A 12,500-nucleotide genomic window follows, 5' to 3' on the forward strand; every position below is an offset into this window, starting at 1 on the left:
TTATATGGTATTCTCTATTATAATAAGAGAATACTAGTGTATATCCATTATATGGATATATCATCTTCATATTATTTGCTACACCACCCTATAGTAGTTTTTGAACCCATCATCTGCAATTCGGGTATTTTCAATTGTCTTTGCCAACCAACTATACGGTATTCTCTCTTATAATAAGAGAATACAAGTATATTTTCATTATATGGATATAATGCCATTTATTTTTCAATATCCATATAATTCATTTAGTTTTGTATGTACAAAACAAGTTTTCTTTATAGTATTGACAAAATCATATGTTTACGCATAACATAAGTTTTGACCAATACGAGGAGGGGCCCGCCAACGACCACCTCCCTATAGTAGTTTTTTACCCCACGCACTACTGCGTGCCTGTTTACAGTACTAGTGCCAGCTATCACTAGGTTTATATATCATGTTTCAGTGATATATGGGTAAATTCTACCATTTATTCTTATGTATATGGCATTTCTATGCCATATTTATACAATCCATTCATATCTTAATGTATATTTATTATATTATACATTATTATGCCTTATAGGTATTATACCTATAAGCCATATCCATACGATTCATTCACTAGTGCCGCCCCTCACTAGGTTTATAATTGTTATATCATTGATATACAATTTATTTCTATATATATGGCATTTATATGCCATATCCATACAATGCATTCACATTTCAATGTATATTTACTTGTTATACATTATTATGCCTTATAGGTATTATACCTATAAGCCATATCCATACGATTCACTTATATAAATATATGTATATTTTTCTATACATAATTTTTTTTTACTTTTGTATGGATTTCTATGCATATCCATAGTTTATATGGATATGCTTGGCGTTCTATATAGTATTGACAAATTCATATGCATAACATAAGTTTTGACCAATACGAGGAGGGGCCCGCCAACGACCACCTCCCTATAGTAGTTTTTTACCCCACGCACTATTGCGTGCATGTTTACAGTACTAGTGCCAGCTATCATTAGGTTTATATATCGTGTTTCAGTGATATATGGGTAAATTCTACCATTTATTCTTATGTATGTATATGGCATTTCTATGCCATATTTATATAATTCATTCATATCTTAATTTATATTTATTATATTATACATTATTATGCCTTATAGGTATTATACCTATAAGCCATATCCATACGATTCATATACTAGTGCAGCCCCTCACTAGGTTTATATATCTCATTTTAATTATATATTGGTAAATTCTATTATTTATTCTTGTGTATATGGCACTTATATGCCGCCATATCTATAAAAATGCATTTATATTTCAATGTATATTTTCTATATTATACATTATTATGCCTTAAAAAGTTATTATACCTACCATAAGGCGATATCCATACGATTCATTTATATAAAAGATATATGTATAATTTTCTATACATAATTTTTTTTTATGAATATATGGGTTTCCTAAGCATATCCATATAATACATTTAGTTTTATATGGATTAGATTGGTCTTCTTTATTGTATTGCCAAACTCATATTGATAAAATAAGTTTTGAACAATAAGAGGATCAGCCGCCAACCAACCAACCACTGCTACCATTGGAGGAACATATACTTACTTTTTATATGTCCTCTTACTTGAATGGTCCTCTCTTTACTTGAAAATTTCATTACCATAGGAATCTATTTATACATGGAATATGATTTCCACTACTTTTTCGCGTCACTAATAATTAATATGACGATACAGACTTGCTACCATAACATAAGTCTTGAACAATAATAGGAGCAGCCGCCAACCAACCACCAACCAACCAACCACTGCTACCATTGATAGTAATTTTATATGTCCTCTTTAGTTGAATTTCAATACCATAGGAATATTTATACATGGAATATGTTTTGCCACTACTTTTTCGCGTCACTAATAATATGACGATACAGTCTTGCTACCATAACATAAGTTTTGAACAATAAGAGGAGCAGACACACCAACCAACCAACCGCGCTGCTACCATTATATATACTTATATTTATATAAGTCCTCTTTACTTGAATGGCCTCTTTACTTGAATTTCAATACCATAGGAATATTTATTTATACATGGAATATGTTTTGCCACTACTTTTTCGCTTCACTAATAATATGACGATATAGACTTGCTACCATAACATAAGTTTTGAACAATAAGAGGAGCAGACACCAACCAACCAACCGCTGCTACCATTGAATGAACCATATATACAAACTTTTATATATGTCCTCTTTACTTGAATTTTAATACCATAGGAATATTTATACATGGAATATGTTTGCCACTTTATCATCGCGTCACTAATAAGATGACGATACATTTTGTTTGTTCAATATTTACTTATATATTGATGTTTCCAATTTAGGTCTTTTATATTTCTTCTTCCCTACCTTACACACCACAAACAAAGTGGCGTGCGATGCTGCAAGCAAGCATAATGATTATGCCCGCTTGCAACATCTTTATTATCGAATCATCAAGCAAAGGATAAGCTTCAGTGGATCGCAGTATGGCAGCTGCTCAACCACTTACAACACCTTGCCTGTTACAAAAGTCGTTTACAATTGATTCTAGGCTTTGTCATTGTATTAAATAATGCTTTTATATGTAACTAGCGCGGCATCAGGTGATCAAAGATCCTCCCAATTTACTATGTTACAAATTACATTGGCATCACATCCATTGTCGTTTATAAAGTAAATTATAAACTTTAAATGGTTTAGAAGCCATACAATGCAAATTGCCCCTTATTTATCATTGCAGTCCAGCACGGATACGACCTTAGAGGCGTTCAGGCATAATCCAACGGACGTAGCGTCATACCACTGTTCGCTCGAACAAGTATTGTGCCATTGGTCCGTACCTGCGGTTCCTCTCGTACTACGCAGGAATGCTGTCGCAACAACGTTTTGTCATTAGTAGGGTAAAACTAACCTGTCTCACGACGGTCTAAACCCAGCTCACGTTCCCTTGCATGGGTGAACAATCCAACGCTTGGTGAATTTTGCTTCACAATGATAGGAAGAGCCGACATCGAAGGATCAAAAAGCGACGTCGCTATGAACGCTTGGCCGCCACAAGCCAGTTATCCCTATGGTAACTTTTCTGACACCTCTTGTTAAAAACTCTTTAAACCAAAAGGATCGATAGGCCGAGCTTTTGCTGTCCCTGTGTGTACTGAACACCGAGATCAAGTCAGCATTTGCCCTTTTGCTCTATGTGTGGTTTCTGTCCGCACTGAGCTGGCCTTGGGACACCTCCGTTATTATTTGAGAGATGTACCGCCCCAGTCAAACTCCCTACCTGGCAATGTCCTTGAATTGGATCATACCTGAGTAATTGGAGTTATACCAAATTTTCAAATCAAAAATACATAAATGCACCGTTTTATTAAAGAATTTGTTTGCGATTATATAACAAACTCGTGATACTTTGATCAAGAAGCTTGCATCAAAACCCAATACCATAAGATATAATAAATATATCCGTATAATGGCTAGGAAATGATACACGTTCCATTTAATCAAGTAAGTAAGGAAACAATAAGAGTAGTGGTATTTCATTGGCGATACCAAACCGAAGTCTAATATCTCCCACTTATTCTACACCTCTTATGTCTCCTTACACTGCCAGATTAGAGTCAAGCTCAAAAGGGTCTTCTTTCCCCGCTAATTATTCCAAGCCCGTTCCCTTGGCTGTGGTTTCGCTAGATAGTAGATAGGGACAGTGGGAATCGGATCCCTCCGCTTTTATTTAACGTGGCATGTTCCGCAATGAAGGGATTACAACCACGGCATTCTAATATACCCACAAGTGAGTACATAATGCACGGGTCTAGATTAAGCGCCAAACCAACGCCCCGGACTAGAAGCTATAGCTATATACATAGCAACCACCCCAGTAGCAATTCGAGTGCTTACTTGTCGGGCAAGCACTCCCCCTTGCGTAGGGGCGAGATCTATCTAAAATCTCTACCGTTCTGTGGGTCACGGCACCCGAGTTGTATAACGCAACATCCACGTCGAGCCCGAGGACTCTACCCGCGATATAGGTGTCAACCACAGCCACCACGATACTCCCACAAGGGGGCCAACCTCAATGAGCAGCCTTGGAGCTGCTCAACCCGTGGTACCGAAATTACAGGCTCGGTGAGCCTCACCCCTTCAGCTCCGACAAGCTCGGATGGGGCAACCATTTGCCATATTAGTCGCCTCCTACGACAAGCTATGACAGGCTGTGGCAGAATTCTTCGCCGCTACCACACGGCAAGGGTTTTGGACTAAAAGTCCCTCCTCCTGCGGAACGCTTCGTCAGCAAACGTGTTGAGTCGTCGAGTCCTGTCCTCATCCTCCAGAATCCTTCCAAACGTCCAGTTTTCACCATCTCGCTGCACTCCAAGTCCATCAAGGTCGCGCAAATCTGCATAGAGGGGGCAGTCACACAAGACGTGCTGCCAATCCTCAACTGGATCGCCACATGAGCATGCGGCAGAGTCCGAGAGCGCTCTATTATGCAGAAATGCGTTTAACGATCCGTGTCCAGTGATCAGGAATCCGGTGCGCATCGGAAATCCGAAGTGTGGATTCCGAAATGCCAGAGTGACATCTGGGATGAACTTGTAGGTCACCCGTCCAGATGCATCTACGTCATCCCATCTGTCCTGCCATCTGTGCAGTAAGCACTGCTCCATACGCACCATCTTCTCTTCCCAGCTCAGACTCGTGAGGTCTTCGCCATACAGCAGATCGTATTCCTCCAGCGGGTATCCACGCTTTAGTTTGTATTTAACTGCCATTTGCATGGCAGCTAAATCAAACGGGGGAACGCCAGCAAGAACCTGCAGTGCCGCAGTGGACACTGTTCGGCATACCGGAAGGCTTCCCATAAGGATTAGCCTCTGGCAAGCAAGGAGTCGCCTCTTGGCCACAACTTGCTGCGTCGTAGTGACATACCATACCGAGGCACCAAATAGCGCACAGGGCACCATGAGTCCGGCATAGATGGTCCGCCTGGCTCGAGGACTGAAACCCCAGTCTACTCGAAGCACACGCGCCAATGCTGCAACGACTCCAGCCATACGCTGTCGAAGGTTCCCGACGTGCTCGAGGAATCTCAAGCCTTCGCTGACTGTGATGCCAAGGTACCGGCAGCTGCTTACATACGGCAAGTTTGCTCCAGCAAATTTTACCGCAGGGGGGCGACTTGGTACACGCGAAGGGCCACGCGTAAAGTGTTCGCTTCCTTTAAGCAGCATAATTACCGTCTTACTGGTGGAAACGGCAACGCCGACTTCCATCCCCCACGTTTCAACGATGGACATTAGTTGCGCTCCTTTTGTCTCCAGCGCGAGTCGGGAGTTTCCCTCGACGAGAAGCAGCAAATCATCCGCATACGCACTCAGTGTGCAGTACGACTCAAGGCGCCGGATCAGTACATCCATCAGCAGATCCCAAATGAATGGGCCGCTGATTGACCCCTGCGGACAGCCTCTAGTTACGGGGACATCAACTTCCTCGTAACTGCTTCGGATGACTGCTCTTCTGCCTGAGAAGAAGCTCTGCCACAAGCCCATCTCTCGGCATCCCAACTCCGCCAGTCGGCGCAGTGCAGCACTCCATTCCACATTGTCGAAGGCTCCCTTGAAGTCCACGAAAATGCCGAGCACGTATTTCGCCGGGCTGGCGTGAATACTGCTCTTCACGTGCATCCAAGCATCCTCCACACAACGTCCTTGGCGAAAACCGAACTGCCACCTGCAGCCTTCCGGAAGAACTTCTCTCACACGATCTACCATGATGGCCTCCAGCACCTTTCCGAAAACCGGAAGCAGGCAAATGCCGCGGTACGACGATGGCTCACACCTGTCCTTGTCGGGTCCCTTGAGCAGAGCTACCACACGAGGGCATTTCCACTCAGCAGGGAAGTACCCCGACCGGATGCAGCTGGAATACATCGCCGTAAGATGCTGAGGTATGGCGCGCCACACAGCCTTGCAAATCGTACCGTTGATGCCGTCCATGCCAGGCGAGCGTTTGCTCTTCAACCTAGCGACACAAGCACCAACCTCAGAAACTTCCAGGGGCGGTGGGAATTCCTCCGCTGAGGCAATCGGTGCATCGGACTCCGCAACTGGGAAAAAGTTGCGGAGGAGCACACGCGCACAGTCACTCCAGTTGGTGACTAGCTCGCCATTTACGCGAAGGCACCCAATCTCCGTCCGTTTCTTGCGACCTCGGCACATCTTGTAGACGCGCCCCCAGGGATCGTGTGAATTTTCTCCCACGAAGCGTCTCCAGCTGTCCTCCTTCGTCCTCAGGATGAGCTTCTTGTAGGCGGCCGAGGTAAGTCTCAGCTCGCGCACAATAAGCTCGGCCACGTCGTCATGGCGACGACGTCTGGCATCCTGAAGTCGGCGCCTAAGTCTCCTGACTTCGCGGCGCATCGCACTAAGGTCAGCGGTCCACCAACCTGGTCTCGATCTCGGCGATCCTGCAGTCCTCCTACCCAGAACAAGGTCGCACACTTCGTGGACGATCCTGCGAAGGGTAGAGGCTTGTTGGTCCAGCGGCGATTCTGAGAAGTCTTCCGGAAGTTCGGTTGCCCTACTCACCATTTCCTGCTCGAACAACCGCCAACGTGCATTGGAGAAGTTCCAGGACGGCACCGGAGCTAGGCTCTCAACGGCTGTATCGGTCGTTGGGTTGGCCACAACAGTAACGATGTTGTGGTCACTCAACTCCCAATCGTCCACTCTCCACTCGTATGTGGCTAGCATAGATCCTGCAGCGTTGGCGATCGTCACGTCGATGTCGCTCCGTCCGTTGCTGGACTCGAACGTGTACACCGAACTTGGCTGGTTTAGAACCACGGCTTCCTTCTCCACAATCCACTGAGACAGCAGCTCACCCCGATTATAGTTTGCAAGTCCCTCAGCGTGAGGAGGGAGCTTGCTAAACCACATGGGGGATGCTGCGTTCGCATCAAGGCCAAGGATTGCGGGGGTTCTGCTGGCCAGCAGCAGGACCGCATCCAAGTACGCGAGGTACGGTGGTAAATCGGCATCAAACTGACAATATGCGGAGCATAGAAAGATTAAGCCAAATCTTCCTTTTATGCTCACACATACGCCGTACTCCGTGGTGAGGGGCTCCACTTGCATGCAGGTGACATCCTGGTGATTAACTAGGATGGCCGCCTTTCCTCCTCGATCGGTAAAACTCCTTATACCGTCAGGCAGCTCATCCATCCTCCCGTCGTTCACATATGGCTCCTGGACCAGTGCGAACAGGCTCTTGCTCTCTCGCAATCGGACTCCGAGCTCGATGGTAGCAGCTCGTCCTTTGCCACAATTTGCTTGGATGAAGCTATACATTTTTAATGTCTAGCATTCACCCGCGCCAGCACCGCCGCATACACAGGGCACCCGGGGGACAGCATATGGTGCGCCGATGGGTAGCCCTTGAAGCGGCAATTCCGGCAGTCCACCGGATTGGTGCAGCCTCGCGCATTGTGGCCAGTCTGTCCGCACTGTCGGCAGACCTTGTCGCTCTCCTTCATCCTGCAACTGGCCACCTTGTGGTCGAAACCGACGCACCTATGGCACGCATAAGTGCGCACCAAGGCCCGGCAGTTATATGCAAACCACCCTATGTAGGCTTTTCCTCCGTCCAGGACATCAAGTGCCGTCGCGTCGACCTCTAGCGTCACGTTGACCGTGGCGCCATTAGCCTGCGACCAGGGCTTTTCGAGCCGCACCGTCCTCTTGAATTGTGCCAGGTCCATCTTGTCCTCGAAGTTGTTTTTATACAACTCCGTCATGAAGTCCTCGGGCGTGTGCGCAGTGTCGACGTTGCTCACTACAACCTTTGGCTTAAGTTCCGGGGTCTGCTTAATTTCAAGTCCGGCCTCGCCGAACTTCTTGTTAGCCATCACGCGCTTAAGCTCACTGGACGACGGGGTACGTATAACCGCACCGCCACGCGCCAATCCCCTGACTTCATGGAGTCGGACTCCTAGTGCAGGAGCGATTTCTTTCCGCACCTTCTCCGCCAGCTGCTTGCCCGAGATGGTCGGGTCTGGGCTGTGCACGACTGCCGACCAGGTCTCCCGCGGCTTTCGCGGCATCGGGATCGGCGTGGCAGAAGGCACTGGCAAGCTGGGGTACGCAACTGCATACGACGGCTGGTTAGCAACAGCGACTGGTCGCTGAGCTGGCGGCGGTGGCGTCTTCTTGCACTGCTTGTAGCGATCATCGAGGATGGCATTCCTAATAAGCAGCGACGAGATCAAGCCGTCGTACCTCGTTGCGACTTTCATAATCTCCGTCTGGAGTTTTGCAGACACTATATTCACAATGAGCCCTAGCAGCTCATCCCTGATCGCAGTCGACTCTTCTGCGACGCGGCACGATCCTTGCTTCACGATCTCCATGGAGCAGTGCGACGAGCGAACAACGGGAGGGGGAGAGGGGACTACGACCTCAACTCCAACGGCGACTTTTGCTGCAGCGGCTGATGTCGAGGCTTCAGCGGCGTCGGCAGCGGCAGCAGCAGCGGCAGCGGCAGCAGCAGTAGCAGCTGCAGCTACTACAGCAGCAGTGGGGGCGGCGGCAGCGGGAGCGGGCGGCGGCGGCATCTCCAGAGAAGAGAGCGTCTCCTCTACAAGGGGCTCTGGCCCGCCTCCAACTCCATCCACGGCAACAATCTTTGCCTGCGAGGCGTCCCTTGCGGCAGCACCTCGTCCACGCTTCCCCTTCGGGCGGCCTTTTCGTCCAACATTGACGCTACCTCGACTGCTGGCAGATTCGCTGCCCGAGCATCCGCCCTCCGTCTCCATCGGAGATGGAGCCATCGCCCACCTACCCTCTAAACTTTTTCTCGAGCAAGCTCACTTACCCGATAAGAAAGCTTAGGCGGTACTCGCACAGCTGACGCGCGAGAGGAATCACGCGAGAGGGAACACCTGACGCCAAACGCTCTCGCGAAAGCTCTCTCACGAAAGCGCTCTCTCGAAAGCGCTCTCCAAGCACACGCGGCGCGCGCACGTGTGGAATTTTCCACAAAGGAAAACTCCGATTACTCCGCTCACCGCTGACTTTTCCTAAATGTTTTTACACCACCGTACTCCTTTCGCAAAGGCACGAATTTTGACGCAAATTTTAACTTTGTACACCACGTACTTTCCGAGATATGACCGACTGATTGGGACCACGAAAAAACACACGTCCGTCGTTAATCCATTCATGCGCGTCACTAATTAGATGACGAGGCATTTGGCTACCTTAAGAGAGTCATAGTTACTCCCGCCGTTGACCCGCGCTTACTTGAATTTCTTCACTTTGACATTCAGAGCACTGGGCAGAAATCACATTGTGTCAACACCCGCTAGGGCCATCACAATGCTTTGTTTTAATTAGACAGTCGGATTCCCCAAGTCCGTGCCAGTTCTGAATTGATTGTTAATTGATAATCGTTATAATTAATAAGAACTAATTGGTTTAACCCAATTAGTATTCTTAAAAATTTTAGCAAGAAAGTTCCACAATTGGCTACGTAACTAAACTATCCGGGGAACAAGTGACCAACATAAATGCCAGACACTCTATTTACCCAGAACGAGCACATAAACCATGTTATTGTTTCCCAATCAAGCCCGACTATCTCAATCTTCAGAGCCAATCCTTATCCCGAAGTTACGGATCTAATTTGCCGACTTCCCTTACCTACATTATTCTATCGACTAGAGACTCTTCACCTTGGAGACCAGCTGCGGATATTGGTACGGCCTGTTGAGAAGTTTGCGTGTCCCCACCATAAATTTTCAAGGTCCGAGGAGAAAATATCGACACAACAGTATATGTCATGCTCTTCTAGCCCATCTACCATATCTCTCTGCGAAAGACTTCCATGGTAGTACGGCTATAAAACAGAAAAGAAAACTCTTCCGATATCTCTCGACGGCTTCTTTATGGTCGTTCCTGTTGCCAGGATGAGCACGAGGCCCATATTTAATAACAAACGGATACTCAACAGGTTACGGAATTGGAACCGTATTCCCTTTCGTTCAAAATTATTCAAGTATATTAATTAGCTTGATTTATATAATATAATTATATTTGTATGGCATTTGTGTTTTACTTGAAAATTTTCGGCTTTCGCCTTGAACTTAGGACCGACTAACTCGTGATCAACCACTGTTCACACGAAACCCTTCTCCACTTCAGTCCTCCAAGGTCTCATTCGATTATTTGCTACTACCACCAAGATCTGTACCAATGGCAGCTCCATGCAGGCTTACGCCAAACACTTCTACGCATACCATTGTACCTTCCTACTCACTAAAGTTTCAAAATTTATATCACAAGTAATATAAATCATCTACTTTAGCGGTAATGTATAGGTATACAACTTAAGCGCCATCCATTTTAAGGGCTAGTTGCTTCGGCAGGTGAGTTGTTACACACTCCTTAGCGGATTTCGACTTCCATGATCACCGTCCTGCTGTTTTAAGCAACCAACGCCTTTCATGGTATCTGCATGAGTTGTTAATTTGGGCACCGTAACATTACGTTTGGTTCATCCCACAGCGCCAGTTCTGCTTACCAAAAGTGGCCCACTGGGCACATTATATCATAACCTTGAACTTCATATCAAGAAAGTTAAGGTTCTTACCCATTTAAAGTTTGAGAATAGGTTAAGATCGTTTCGACCCTAAGGCCTCTAATCATTCGCTTTACCAGATAAGATTATTTTATATAACATTAAAATGCACCAGCTATCCTGAGGGAAACTTCGGAAGGAACCAGCTACTAGATGGTTCGATTGGTCTTTCGCCCCTATACTCAATTCTGACAATCGATTTGCACGTCAGAACTGTTTCGGTCTTCCATCAGGGTTTCCCCTGACTTCAACCTGATCAAGTATAGTTCACCATCTTTCGGGTCACAGCATATATGCTCAAGGTACGTTCCAGTTAGAGGCATAAATAATATAAATATCATTATACATAACTATATAGAACGCCCCGGGATTGTGTTAATTAGCTATAAATAGTTAAAAAACTAATCCCATTATTAGTCAAGTTAATTACGCTATTAGGTTTATATCCCAATAACTTGCACATATGTTAGACTCCTTGGTCCGTGTTTCAAGACGGGTCCCGAAGGTATCCTGAATCTTTCGCATTGTTAATCATACAAGTGCATATAATAAACACAAAAATCAATGATAATTATGCCATTATATAATTCCGAAAAATTAACGCACTGTATTCATATAAATCTATCAGCACTTTATCAAATTAATAACATTTATTCTGTGTTAAAATGCAAGCAAATTAATTTGAATAAACTATAAGTTATATTTTATGATAAATTTTGTATGCTAATAGATTACAATGTCCTTATATGGAAAAAATGCACACTATTATCATAATATTGTTTAAATATTACAATTTTAATGATGAATTTTCCATAACGGATATTCAGGTTCATCGGGCTTAACCTCTAAGCAGTTTCACGTACTGTTTAACTCTCTATTCAGAGTTCTTTTCAACTTTCCCTCACGGTACTTGTTTACTATCGGTCTCATGGTTATATTTAGTTTTAGATGGAGTTTACCACCCACTTAGTGCTGCACTATCAAGCAACACGACTCTTTGGAAACATCATCTAGTAATCATTAACGTTATACGGGCCTGGCACCCTCTATGGGTAAATGGCCTCATTTAAGAAGGACTTAAATCGTTAATTTCTCATACTAGAATATTGACGCTCCATACACTGCATCTCACATTTGCCATATAGACAAAGTGACTTAGTGCTGAACTGATTTCTTTTCGCTCGCCGCTACTAAGAAAATCCTGGTTAGTTTCTTTTCCTCCCCTAATTAATATGCTTAAATTCAGGGGGTAGTCCCATATGAGTTGAGGTTGTGTATAACTTTTTTTGCAATTAATTCTTTATATATAATGATAAAACATTTTATTAAATTCGTTATATATTTTATATATTTGTATGGCATTTGTTTGGTCTAACGAATCAACGAAGAATAATAATATTGTCAACGGCTTTCTATTTACTAATCTTTAATAAGAGACAATTCTAGATAAATTTTTTATGCTAGACATTTCTCAGTATTATTTGATTGAAAAAGAAAATATTTCTCTTCGTTTTTCACATTCAAATTATTTACTAATGTGAGATAATGTTTTTCATATATTTGTTAATATTATGAATAATATAATAATTAAATTATTATTATCCAATAATATACCATATGCTTATAAAATTTCATTATAAAATTTATATAAACAACTTAATTAGCATAGTCTTACAACCCTCAACCATATGTAGTCCAAGCAGCACTATAAAATTAATTAAAGTACATAACAGCATGGACTGCGATATGCGTTCAAAATGTCGATGTTCATGTGTCCTGCAGTTCACACGA

The 12,500-nt window shown here is 44.4% G+C and overlaps 1 non-coding gene and 1 pseudogene across 1 annotated transcript in view; both read right to left on the bottom strand.

The window, feature by feature from the left end:
• Positions 1–2,519: 2,519 nt before the first annotated feature.
• LOC119558982 lies at positions 2,520–11,982 on the bottom strand (annotated as a pseudogene).
• A 401-nt stretch (positions 11,983–12,383) lies between these two features.
• Positions 12,384–12,500, bottom strand: part of LOC119558984 — a 179-nt gene continuing 62 nt past the window's right edge. Inside the window, exon 1 of the ribosomal RNA XR_005220569.1 lies at positions 12,384–12,500. This exon is cut by the window's right edge and continues 62 nt beyond it. This is a non-coding gene — a ribosomal RNA (5.8S ribosomal RNA).

This window comes from Drosophila subpulchrella, unplaced genomic scaffold (genome assembly GCF_014743375.2).
Source record: "Drosophila subpulchrella strain 33 F10 #4 breed RU33 unplaced genomic scaffold, RU_Dsub_v1.1 Primary Assembly Seq153, whole genome shotgun sequence".
NCBI lineage: Eukaryota > Metazoa > Arthropoda > Insecta > Diptera > Drosophilidae > Drosophila > Drosophila subpulchrella.